Below are 13,221 nucleotides of genomic sequence, written 5' to 3' on the forward strand. Positions count from 1 at the left end.
AGTGACCTCTAAGGGACATAAGCTGCTACTGCAGCTGGCACAAGATGCTCCTTTGTCTACCTGCTGTCTTTAGTGGTGTCTAATCATGGCTCCTAGTGTTGCCACAACTGCTCTTCTGTCTCCACACACACCCCTGCATTCATAAGGAGCTCCTCCAATCCCAAATTGGGATTTGTTGACATACCAGAAGAAGAGAGGACCAGGATGGAAAGGATTATGGGTTCCTAGACTCAAGATAGCATGTTCATATTTATTGTTATATGTTTTTGAATTCACAAACATTCATTGTTTTGTTCTATAACTCACCCTACAATACAAATAAGGTCTTATGGGTTGAATAAAGACACCTTGTTCTATATCACCTGAGCAGTGGGTGGCTGTGGTAGAGCATTCACCCGTTTAGAGCATCTGCATCCCTTGCCCCACAGCATCCATGGAAAGACTAAGAATGCTACCATATTAGTCACCGCTGCCTGCCTTTTCTCTATGACTCACATATAGCAATTCAAGGCTGGAGATAATTAGTTGTATGATCTCTAATGATACCAGTAAGACAGATGAAGGGTACTCACTTTTGGGCAATTATTAAACATTGTTAAAATCTGTTAAAAATAACTGTTAGTATTAATGAAAAGTTCTTTCTGTTTATGTTGTAAGCACGCCTACTGCTGTTCATTTTCCTGCAAATCAGAAGACATTGGGGACAGGGAAAATGGAACTTCCTAATTAGCGACTGGTAAACTCTCTTGGTTCCTGGATCTGACCAAAAAAAAATTAACAGTCTAACAGTCATCAAGACTATTCTTATCCCAGTTCATGGCACAGATATACTGAAAGAACCATGCAAAAGATTGTAGCTAATTTCCTGGGATCCAGAAGGCAAAGACATAAGGGCTTGAAATAATTTTACCAGACACTTTCCCATTACAACACTCTATGAAGCATTGCTACCCTTGGCCAGAAGAGGTAGAAACCGCCTTGTCTGGAGGACTGCTTTACCTGTCACTTCCTCACTGGGCTCCACTTCCCCTTGAAATCAAGAGAAAGCCCTGAAGCCCTCTAGATTTAAATTGCTTCACCTGATCTCGGTTATCTCTGCACATTTTTCCCCATGCCTCAGGCCAAGAACATCCATCCCCTCTCGTTAGTGAGAGAGGACTGAGGCTCCTCATGCTTGTCTGTCTCCTGAATAAACTCTTACCAAACTTGTCGTTTCACTGATTGGCACGCTGTGTGGCAGGCCAAATATGTTAGCTTCATTAACCATCTCGCCATCTGGCCTCCTTGTACTGGGCTCAGTGGACGTATGATCATTTGCCTAATTACAGTTCTGGAATACAATGCAGTGCTACAGCACTCAACAACCAGGAACTGCTAGTGTTAAGAGGCAAAGTCCAGAACTCAGTCTGTAGTTGATGCTAACAGAAGTGATTGGTCCATACACTACTTATTGGTTATATTGCAGATCAGTGGGATAGAAGACCTAAATTCAAGCCCAGGCAATCACAGGCACCTGAGTTTTCACCAAGGCACCAAAGGGAAAAAAACCCACAGCAAAGGAAACAAAGCATCTTCAGTGGATGATGCTGGAAAGACTGAATGTCTTTCAAAAATGAAAAACGTGTTTCAAAAATGAAACTGGACCCTTCTCTCTTGAACTAAATCAACTCCAAATGGATCAAAGACCACAACACAGAGCCTAAGACTCAGAAATTGGTGAAAGAGGAGGTAGGGAACATGCTACAGCATAGATGGATGGATAGGTAAGGACATTTTAAATAGGAATCTGCTTGCTTGGGAAATAATAATACCTACCACAAAGGAAACACTGAATCAAATGAAGAGCCAGTTTACATAAGGGGAGAAAATATTTGCCAGCCATATATCAAGCGATTGATTAATATCTAGAATGTACAAAGAAGTAAAAACAAAAAAGAAACCAAAGAATCAAGAAAACAAATGACCAATCAAAAACGGTCTTCAGATCTGAGCAGGGAATTTTCAAAAGAAGTAAGAATGAGTAATAATGTGTTTAAAATGTGTTCAACATCATTAAGCACCTGGGAAATGCAATTTTAAACCACTCTTGGATATCTTGCCCTTGTTGTAATGTCTATCACCAAGAAATCAATTGACAACAAATCCTGTTGAGGAAGTAGGAAACCAGAAACGCTGACTCACTGTTGGTAGAAGTAAAGAGTTGAGCTGCCTCAGTGGAAATCAGTGTGGAGATTCTTCAAATATCCAGAAACAGCATGTTTCATGTGACATTCCATTCCTGGGCATACACTCAAAGAACTTCATATCCTACTAACAAGATTCCTGTTAGTCGCCAATTTATTTATAATACCCAGGACATGGAACTGGCTTAGATGTTCATCAACTGACAGATGAATAGTGCAAAGTTGGTACAATTACCCAATGGAATTTTGACGGTTGAAAAAAGAAGTAAAAGTATGGAATTTTCAGGTAAATGCATAAAATTGGAAGAAACTATACTGAGTGAGGTAACCCAGGCACAGAAAACAAATGCCAACTGTTCTTCTTCCTAGGTGGGTTCTAGATTCGAGTCTCTAATTTTGTGAGTTCCGAGAAAGGCCTGAAATCTAGAAAGAGAGTATTTGGCTGGTGGTACCTTAAGGGAGGGTGGATAGTGGAGGGTAATAGGAAAGTAGAGAGGAGGATATAAGCAGGGAGGGGGTGGTGAGATAGAGGAGACGAAGAGGTGGGGAGATGGGTTAACTAAAACAAAGGAGTATGAGAAAGCTATAGAAACCTACTATTTTGTAACCAAACTGAGCTGGAAAGGAGATTCTCTGCATGGCTGAGAAAAGAGCCTTCTAGAAACTACAGGCTTTTAAGCAAAATCTCCAGTTATAGTGTGTCCTGCCTTCTTGTGAGTTATTGACATGTAGGTCTCAGAGGTCCCCAACAATACAGATTCTTGCTGTTCCTCTTGGCTTCCCACCAGTGCTCAATAAAAACAAGCTACTGCTGTGAAAGCCACACATACAACTCATGTGCAGGAAATGGAAAAATCCAACTAGTTTCCATGGTTCTGGATGTATTATGCAGGCTTCTAGGAGAAGAAAGACATTAGTTGTCTTACCCAGCTACGAGCCATACAGAGTATGATACCAACGTGCCAGGGAAGATGTGCCCACTTGCACAATAGTGGCATGGCCATTGTAGGAGTAACCAATTGCTCTTTTACTGCATTTGAAGTCCATCCCACAGGAAGAAATCTATAGCTGATACTGTAAACTTGCTCAAAAGTCCATGGCAGTGGAGAAAATAGGCCCCAGGGGAACAACTTTAATTTATTTTTTCGCTAATTTGACATAGTACCAGGCTACCTTCTCATTATATATGTTTATATTCATAAATAATTATCCCTCTCAGGCTTAATCAGAGAAACATCTCTTCAGTGAAATGGAGTGAATACTGTAACTCATGGCATCATGAGGTTCTCATGATAAATGATGGAAGAATGTTCAGCTATACAGAAGAAGGTAAGAGCCAGAAGGTAGAGAGAAGAGGTGTAAAATGCTGTCTGCTGGACTATATCTAACCACTGCAATCACAAAGTTTCAACAGCTACATATAATTGTGCTGGGTCTGCACAAGAATGAATCCATCAAATAGCCAGGCATGGATGGATGGGGACCCATGGGGCCTCCTCTCCCTCCCTCCCTCCCTCCCTCCCTCCCTCCCCCCCTCCCTCCCTCCCTCTCTCCCTCTTTTCATCTCTCCCCTCTTTCCTCCTTTTCTTCCCCTCCATCTCAGCCTTTCACTGATAAACTGTAATTCATTTTGTTATTATTATTTTTAATTAATTAATTCAGATCACATCTCAATTGCTTTCCCCTCGCTTGTATCTTCCTTTTCCTCCCTCCTTCCTGCTTTCACCCTATTCCCTTCCCCTAGGTCTGTGACAGAAGGGGACCTCCTCTCCCACCATACGGTCACAGCCTATCAAGTCTCATCCTGGTAGCCTGCTTATCCTTTCTCTGTGTGCCACGAGCCTCCTCACCAAGGGGAAGTGGTCAAATATGGGGCACCAGAGTTCATGTCAGAGTCATTTCAATTACTCAAAGAAATCTGTTTACTTAAAGTCTGCTGGTTTAAACATTGTTCTCATCTAAAAGAATCAATTAAATTTTAGGATTTTATTGTTCATTTGGGAAATTAGTGTTAAAAATACCACGTTTTTTAAAAACTGTGAGTGTACTTAAAAATTACACAAAATAGTGGTCTTTGCAACCACAGTGAAATCCAATCATTTTACATAGCTAACAAAAATGTATGAGGAAAAACTAAACATTGGGTCTGATAAGAATGGTAATTTTAAAAATGGGATATTGTTTTTGTTTAAATTATTTTTAAAATAAATGATCATTTCTGTTTCAATTAACTGCACTAGGGGCAATACTGCGAAAACGTAGTTGAGCTTAACTGAGCCATTTGTCTGCAAAATGGAGTACTTGTAATGAGTCCTAAAGTTAAGATTTGAAATCATTCCATTAGAAAGGAGTCCATGTATTTTATTGTCCCGTTAGCAGAGACATGGTTCCTGTCTTCCACAGGCAACGTTTAAAAGATTGGTTCTCTGTAAGGTTTTCTCCCTTCTCTATATTCGGTTCAAAATATATTACCATTTGTCACACATCCTGTCTGATCTGAATGTTGTGCCCTTAAGGAGGGAGTCCTTTAGTGCAGTCCACGATGGGACTTGTTACCTCAAGGTCTGTAATGGAGATCAAGGAGAGGGATAAAATAGCTCGTTTATAGCAATTAGAAACAAACAAAAATGTTTGCATGAGATCATTTTTTCCCATAGACTTTTAATAGACAATCCATATTTGTCACAGAAGCAAACCACTGTATTGCTTCTCTCGCCTGGTGTATTTATTTTAAAGCCTCAGCCACAGTCATCAGAATGGCTTCAACTTACTTTCAAACAATTCACCCCTTTATTTCCATTTTAATCTTTTTTTTTTTAAATAACCAAATCCTTCTTTACCATCAAGTGGATTCTTAGCAGGTGTCTTGCCAATAGTACTTTGAGTCTGAAGTGAGATTTTTGGTTTGGTTATTTAATATGAGTTTTATAGGAATTATTTTGTAACATCAGAATTGCCCAAGAAAAAAAAATACCCTGTCAATGGCATGGAGCTCATTTTCTAGTGTGTTCTATGATGTGGGAATAGTGAAGAGCAGATGCGAACCATACCACACTCCCAACCAGGTGCACATTCTCTGATGTCTCTCCATAAGTTCCTTCACAGTGACGTCAAGTCCAGTGTTAGCTAAATATCTGGTCATGACAGTCTAGCCAAATTAAAACACAAAATAATACACACACACACACACCACTTAAAGACCTTAAGGAAGCATGGTGATACATACCTAAAATCATGGCTCTCTGCATACTGACGCAGGAGAATTGGGAGACTGAGGCTGAGCTTGAACTGGAATGCACAGGAATTATGGGTTATCACCATCTATGTATTGAGACATTAACTGGGAAAGGTGAGGTTGGGAGGAATTTGACTACAGAGGATTTGGAATCTGAATAGGTCAAAGTTAAACTTGATATGAGCCAAACAATAAAAGGATGAGCAAACGATGAGCATAGAAAAGAAAATGATGTGCTGTGGTTGTAAGGAGGAAAAGGAAAGAAGATGAGAAGAAAATCTCACTTGGATTTCACAAGGCATAGAATGTTTGACCTCGTTTTCACTTTCTCTCCACCATCTTTGGGAAGTCATGTCTTTCTACCTTTCAGACTTGAGCTCAGGTGTTCCTTTTGGCTTCACATGCCTTGTTCCATTGGCAGATGTCTGAAAGTACAAATGGATTTTCTCCCTGGGTAGTAAGACCCAACTTGCATGCATCAGCAAATGGGATTGGCTCTAGACTTCACACAATTTTGTTTATTCAGTTTTAAATATCCACAGTCCCTAGATACCTATAAACAATCAAGGAAAATAAAATTGGAAAGAGGCAAAGCTGTCAACATCATTTCAAATCTCCTTGATATGGGTTGACAAGTAATCACCTGAGATGAACTAGGGAAAATGAGTGTTGGGAAAGAACCAAGAATTAAACTGTAATGTGTATCTATCATCTTGAGCACTCACTGGAGATGTTGGCTGCCTGTTTGAGTTTTGCCCTAAATTAGGTTAGATCCTTAGAGACCTTAGGATGGATGTGATCCCTTCTTTCAACTCAAACAATGCCATCAAGAGGCCTCGTTCATTATGGTATACTGCAGGAAATCCCTTATTGAATTTTGTGAGAGTTAATTCTTGTGTATTTTCTTTCTTTCTTCTTTTTTTTTTACTGTGTAAATAAACACATAGAAAAATGAGTGAAGGGCACCTCCAAATGTTTTTATAAGGATGATTCCAGAGACTAATAGACAATGATGGCTTCATCTTCATGAAATTCTTAACCTACAGACTAAATAGACTATTGGAAGGTGGTAGAAGGTGGGGCTTGGATGATGGAAGCATGTCATTGAAGAGTGTGTCATTGGTGGCTGTATTTTGTCCCAGATCTTCCTGCTATGGGTCTGTTTTGTTTTATATCCACCATGATGTGGGATGCTTTTTCTCAATGGTTCTTGATTGCAATGAGATGAGTAGCTTCATCTACCACATGTTTCTAATGCCATGATATTGCTCAATGGCTCTGAAACAAGTTACCGTGCACTAAACCCCTGACACAATGAAGGCAAGTAAATCATCTCTAAGGTGCTCTCTTGGGTGTTTTGAGTACAACTACTAAGAACAGTTAACAAGGATGTATTCCTTTGAGCCCTAGATTTTAGGTTTATTTTGGCCCCTCTGATCATATCTAAATATTCTATATAGAGATTATATTTCATTTCTTTGTACCTCAAGCCTAAAATAGGAGCAGATGATGGGACATGAATCAGGACTGTGTCATGCAGCTGGAATAAGGTATTTCCTGTAAAGGTCCAAAGAAGACGTGCCTAACAAGGGTTCCAGACAACGTCACAAAGAAAATCTTACATTATGTTCTTCAAGATAATGACTCCTACATTCCGGGTCAGCACTTGCAACATGGCTTCTCTGAATTGAGATTTTTTTTTGTTAGTCTAAAAAAATTACTTTAACCTTTCTTTCTTCTTCCTGCCTTTCTTTCTCTTTCTCTTTCTTTCTTCTTTCTTTCTCTTTCTTTCTTTCTTTCTTTCTTTCTTTCTTTCTTTCTTTCTTTCTTTCTTTCTTTCTTTCATCACTTTACAGCCTGATCCCAGCCGCTTCTATCCTCTCCTCCCAGTCCAACCCTCATGGCCCCCTACCCCATTCCACCTGCTACTTCTCAGAGAAGGGGAGGCCCCCAATTGATACCAATCCACCATGGCACCTCAAGTCACAGCAGAGCTAAGCATATCCTCTCCTATGGAAGCATAACAGGGCAGCCCAGGTGCGGGAAAGGGATGCAGCCAGAGGTAGACAACAGAGTCAGACAGCCCTACTCCCATTGTTAGGAGACTCATATGTTGGCTAAGCTGTACATCTGCTACATGTGTGTAGGGGCTCTAGGTCCAGCCCATGCATATTCTTTGGTTGGAGGCTCAGTCTCTGTGAGTCCCTATGGGTCCAGAGTAGCTTACACTGTAAGCCTTGTAGTGTCCCAGACCCCTCCTTCTCCCTCGATCCTTTCTTCTACTCTTCCATGAAGCTCCCTGAGCTCAGCCTATTATTTGCTGTGGGTCCTGCATCTGTTTCCATCAGCTGCTGGAATAAGCCTCTTAGAAGGCAGTTATGTTAGGCTTCTGTCTGGAAGCATAGCAGCATAAAATAAATAGTGTTAGGGCTTGGCTCTCTCCCATGGGTGGGTCTCAAGTTGGACAGGTTTGCCGTTCCCTTAATCTCTGCTCTACTTTTGTCCCTACAGTTAAAGTTTGGTCAAAGGTTTTATGGGTGGGTTGGTGTCCCCCTCCCTCCACTGGAAGTTTCACCTGGCTACGGAAGATGATAACTCCAGATTCCTTAACTCCATCCTCTAGGAGTCTCAGTTAGTGTCACCCCCATAGACTCTCAAGAGCTTCCCTGTCCCAGAGATGACCTCCCACTGGTTTCTGTTTTCTCTTCCAGTCCCCTTTCTTCACACTTGATCCTCATCCCTGCTCCCCTCTGCACCCCTCTCCCACACAGTTCCCTCCCTCCATCTACTTCAGATATCTATTTTATTTCCCCTTCTGAGTGAGAGTCACGCATTCTCCCTTAGGGCCCTCCTTAGCTTCTTTGGGTCTGTGCACCATAGCATGGTTATCTTGTACTTTATGGCTAAGTGTACTAATATCCACTTATAAGTGAGTATGTACCATATATGTCTTTCTGGGTCTAGATTACCCCACTTGGGATGATCTTTTTTAGTTCCATTCATTTGCCTGAAAATTGCATGACGTCTTTGATTTTAATCGCTGAGTAGTATTCCATTGTGTAAATGTACAACATTTTCTTCTCTTTTTAATTTATCATGTTTTAATGTACAAGCAAGAGATTGGCTTCTGAGGTTTACTGTCTGTTTAGGGCATAGCAAGGATATTTGCAAAGGGGATTTGTTAAGTTACCATACCACATTTTCTTCATCCAGTATTCACTTGAGGGTCATCTAGGTTGTTTTCAATTTCTAGCTATTATAAATAAAGCTGCTATGAACATAATTGAGCAAGTGTCCTTGTGGTATGGTGGAGCATCTTTTGGGTATATACCCAGGAGTGGTAAAGCTGAGCCTTGAGGTAGATCTATTCCCAATTTTCTGAGAAACCTCCAGATTGATTTTCATAGTGGTTACACAAGTTTGTACTCCCACCAGCAAAGGAGGAATGTTCCCCTTTCTTCACATCCTCATCAGCATGTGCTGTCATTTGAAATTCTGTTCTTAGTCATTCTGATGGATGTAAGAAGGAATCTCAGAGTCATTGCAATTTGCATTTCCTTGATGACTAAGGACACTGAACATTTCTTTAAGTGCTTCTCAGCCTTTAGAGATTGCTCTGTCGAGAATTGTCTATTCAGCTTGATACTCCATTTTAAAAGTTGGATTATTTGGTTTATTGGTGTTTAATATCTTGATTCCTTTTTATATTTTGTACATTAGCTCTTTGTCAGATGTAGTGTTGGTTTTTTTTTAATGGCAGAGCTGTAGTAATCAAAATAGCGTGATACTGACAAAAACACATGAAGATCAATGAAATAAAAGAGAAAATGCAAATATAAATGCAAATAATATAACCATGAGATCTTAGATAAAGATGCAAAAATACACACTAGAGAAAAGACAGTGTCTTTAGCAAGTGGTACCAGAAAAACTAGATGTTCCATATGTAGAAAAATGAAATTAGACCTGTATCTATCATCCTGAATAAAAAATAAACCTCAAGTTGTTAAGTATGTCAATGTAATACTTATAAGTAAAACAGGACTTTAAGGGGTGTGGGAAGAAAGAGATCTAGAGAGACAGTAGGACACAGGTGCTAATAAAGTGTCGGGAAGGGAAAAATCAGGTTGGGGGCAGAGATACTTAATTAGGAATGGAGGATAACACAGAGAAGGAAGAGGGAGATTAAGGAAACATATTATATATTTTTAAAAATACATAATGCATATATGCATACATATATGCATGTATACACAGATATTCATTTTATTTATTTTATTTTTATTTTTTTCATAGCTTTTAAAAAATTTTTTTCCTTTATTAATTTATTCTTGTTATATCTCAATGGTTATCCCATCCCTTGTATCCTCCCATTCTTCCCTCCCTCCCATTTTCCCCTTATTCCCTTCCCCTATGACTGTTCCTGAGGGGGATTACCTCCCCCTCTATATGCTCATAGGGTATCAAGTCTCTTCTTGGTAGCCTGCTATCCTTCCTCTGAGTGCCACCAGGTCTCCCCCTCCAGGGGACATGGTTAAAGGTGAGGCACCAGAGTATGTGAGAAAGTAATAAATTATACCATATGGGTTGATAATTCTCTCCTCAGACCCCAAAACACCAAGAAGGATCCAAGGAAGAGAATGCTTGACTCTCACTCAGAAGAGGAAGTAAAATAGACATCTGAAATAGATGGAGGGAGGGAATTGGATGGGATAGTGGGTGGGAAGGGTAATGCAGGTGGGGATCAGGGGTGGGGAGAGTGGAGGTGTGGTGGGGAGGACAGGTAGAGATAACAGAAATCAGGTGGGAGGCTTTTCTGGGAGGCTTCTAAGAGTCTATGTGGTGATACTAGCTGAGACTAGCTGAGACTAGGAGTAGGGGGAGATGCAGCCTGAAGTGGGCACCTCTTGTACCTAGATGGGACTTCAAATGGAGGGAGGGAGGTCCCAAATTACCCATAAAACCTTTGCCTCAAAATTTGTTTTGCATACAAGAAGTGTAGGGATAAATATGGAGCAGTGATTGAGGGAATGGCAAGCCAGTGACTGGACTGACTTGAGACCCACCCCATGTGAGAGAGCCAACCCATGACACTATTAATGATATTCTGCCATGCTTGCAGACAGGGGCCTAGCATAACTCTCTCTTTCAGAGGCATTAAAAGATAGGTTTTGCATATGAGAGAGAATATGCAGTATTTTTTCTCCATTCGGATCATGTTGCTTACTATTACAATTTCCAGGTCCATTGATTTTCCTGAAAAATTTTAAATTTCACTTTTTAAAATAGATGAATAAAATTCAGTTCTTTATATATACCATATTTCTGTTATCTGTTACTTTGTTGATTGAAATTGTGGATAGTTCCATGTGTTTGTGATTGTGAATAGTGCAACAATAAACATGGATGTGTAAATATCTCTATGTTAGTCATCGTAGTGGGAAAAAGTCAAGGTGCATAGCTAAAGTATTTACCATACACGAATTGGTAAGTTTTAATAAATAGACATTATAGACAGAAAGAGAAGGCAAATTCTTAGAGGAAGAAGAAGAAGAAGAAGAAGAAGAAGAAGAAGAAGAAGAAGAGGAGGAGGAGGAGGAGGAGGAGGAGGAGGAGGAGGAGGAGGAGGAGGGGGAGGAGGAGGAGGAGGAGGAGGAGGAGGAGGAGGAGGAGGAGGGAGAATCTTTCATAGAAGTTTAAAAAAACGTTGTTTGACTCCTGGGCCATTTGTGCGGGGTTATATTGAATGAAGTTTAAGGAGGAAGCTTACTATCTTGAAGCAGAAAGATCTTATAATGCCATTTGTCTCACATGAGAATGTCCATTTAGGGCAAGGTATCATGGCATTAAGAGGTGTACTCTAAGTGTATAACAAAAAAACGTAAAAACTCATTGAGTCAGACTCCTAGGCCTTAGGGTCTGTCAGTGAAGAATTTTTGGGCATAGTGCTCTTTGGGTGCATAATGAGGAAGTAGAGATGAACCATATGTTAGTATTGTTTTTCATCTTTTATGTATTAATTTATTTAATTACTTTACAGCCTGATCTCAGCCCCTCTCTCTTCTCTTCCCAGCCCCACCCTCTTACCTCCACCATACCCCCTCTTTCTTCTCAGTGAAAGGGAGGCCCCCTAAGGGTACCAATCCATCCTGGGACCTCAAGTTGCAGCAGCACTAAGCACATCCTCTCCTACTGAGACCAGACAAGGTAGCCCAGCTAGGGGAAAGGGATCCAGAGGCAAGCAACAGAGTCAGAGACAGCTCCTGCTCCAATTGTTAGGAGACTCGCATGTTGACCATGGTGTATATCTGCTACGTATGTGTAGGTGGCCTAGGTCCAGCCCATGCATGCTTTTTGGTTGTTGGTCCTGTCTTTGTGACCGCCACCCCCCATGAACCTAGGTTAGTTTACTGTGTAGGTCTTCTTGTGGTGCCCTTGATCCTTCCAGCTTCCTCAATCCTTCCTCCTACCCTTCCACATCACTCCCAGAGCTCCGCCTATTGTTCGGCTGTGGATCTCTGCATCTCTGCTGGATGAAGCCCCTCAGAAGACACTTAGGCTAGGCTCCTATCTGCAAGCTTAGCAGAGTATCATTAATAGTGTCAGGGGTTGGCTCTCATCCAATGCGTGGGTTTCATGTTGGGCCAGTCATTGGCTTGACATTCCCTCAATCTCTGCTCTATCTTTATTCCTATACCTCTTATAGGCAAACCACATTTAAGGTTGAAGATTTTATGGGTAGGTTGTTGTTGCCCTCCCTCCATTGGAAGTGGTGATTTCAGGTTCCATATCAATAGCTTCTAGGAGTCTCAGCTAGGGTCACCTCCATAGACTCCTAAGAGCCTCTCTTGTCCTAGAGATGCCCCCTCCCCAGATTTCCATTTTCTTTCCTGGTCTTACCCCCTCTCTTCCTATACCTGATCCCTCTCCCTGTTAACCTCCCCAGGCCTTCTCCCACCCAGTTCCCGCCTTCCATATGCTTCAGATATCTATTTTATTTCCTCTTCTGAGTGAGATTCTAGCATCATCCCTTGGGCTTTCCTTGGCTTCTTTGGTTCTGCGGACTTTCCCATGGTTTTCTTGTACTTTTGGCTATGATCCATGTATAAATGAGTGCATATCATATGTGTCTTTCTGGGTCTGGGTTAACTCACTCAGGATGATGTTTTCTGGTTCCATCCATTTACTTGCAAATTAGATGATGTCTTTGTTTTTAATAACTGAGTAGCATTCTGTTGTGTAAATGTACCACATTTTCTTTATTCATTCTTTGGTTGATAAACGTCTAGGTTGTTTTCCAGTTTCTATCTATTATGAATAAGGATGCTATGAACATATTTGAGCAAATGTCTTTGTGGTATTGTTGCATTTCATTCATCCATTCATTGCTTGATAGCTTTGGGCTTCTTGGTGTTTGGGGTGTTTGATTTTTGCATGATTTATGTAATATAAATAAGTGTAATATATATTAACCTCCTAACTGAAGTATATCTGCCAAATATTTTTTGTTTTGTAGGATGTCTGTTTACTATGATAATAGTCTCCTTCATTGTGTAGAAACTTCTAAATTTATTCTAAGTATAAAATATAGACTGTTTTTGAAGATTTAATAGGATAAAAGAATATAAAACATCACACTAGTGGTTTATATTGAATACATATTAAAGCTTAGTTTTACTTTTAAAGATGTGGTTTCGGAATAGTTGAAAACGTATACAATTCATACATTTTTATTTCTCTTGAGCAATCGAGTTTATGGAAAATATAATTCTCAGAAAAAATCACCTATTTTACCAGATAACT

The sequence above is a fragment of the Acomys minous genome (assembly GCF_964271855.1).
Source record: "Acomys minous genome assembly, chromosome: 5".
Lineage (NCBI taxonomy): Eukaryota > Metazoa > Chordata > Mammalia > Rodentia > Muridae > Acomys > Acomys minous.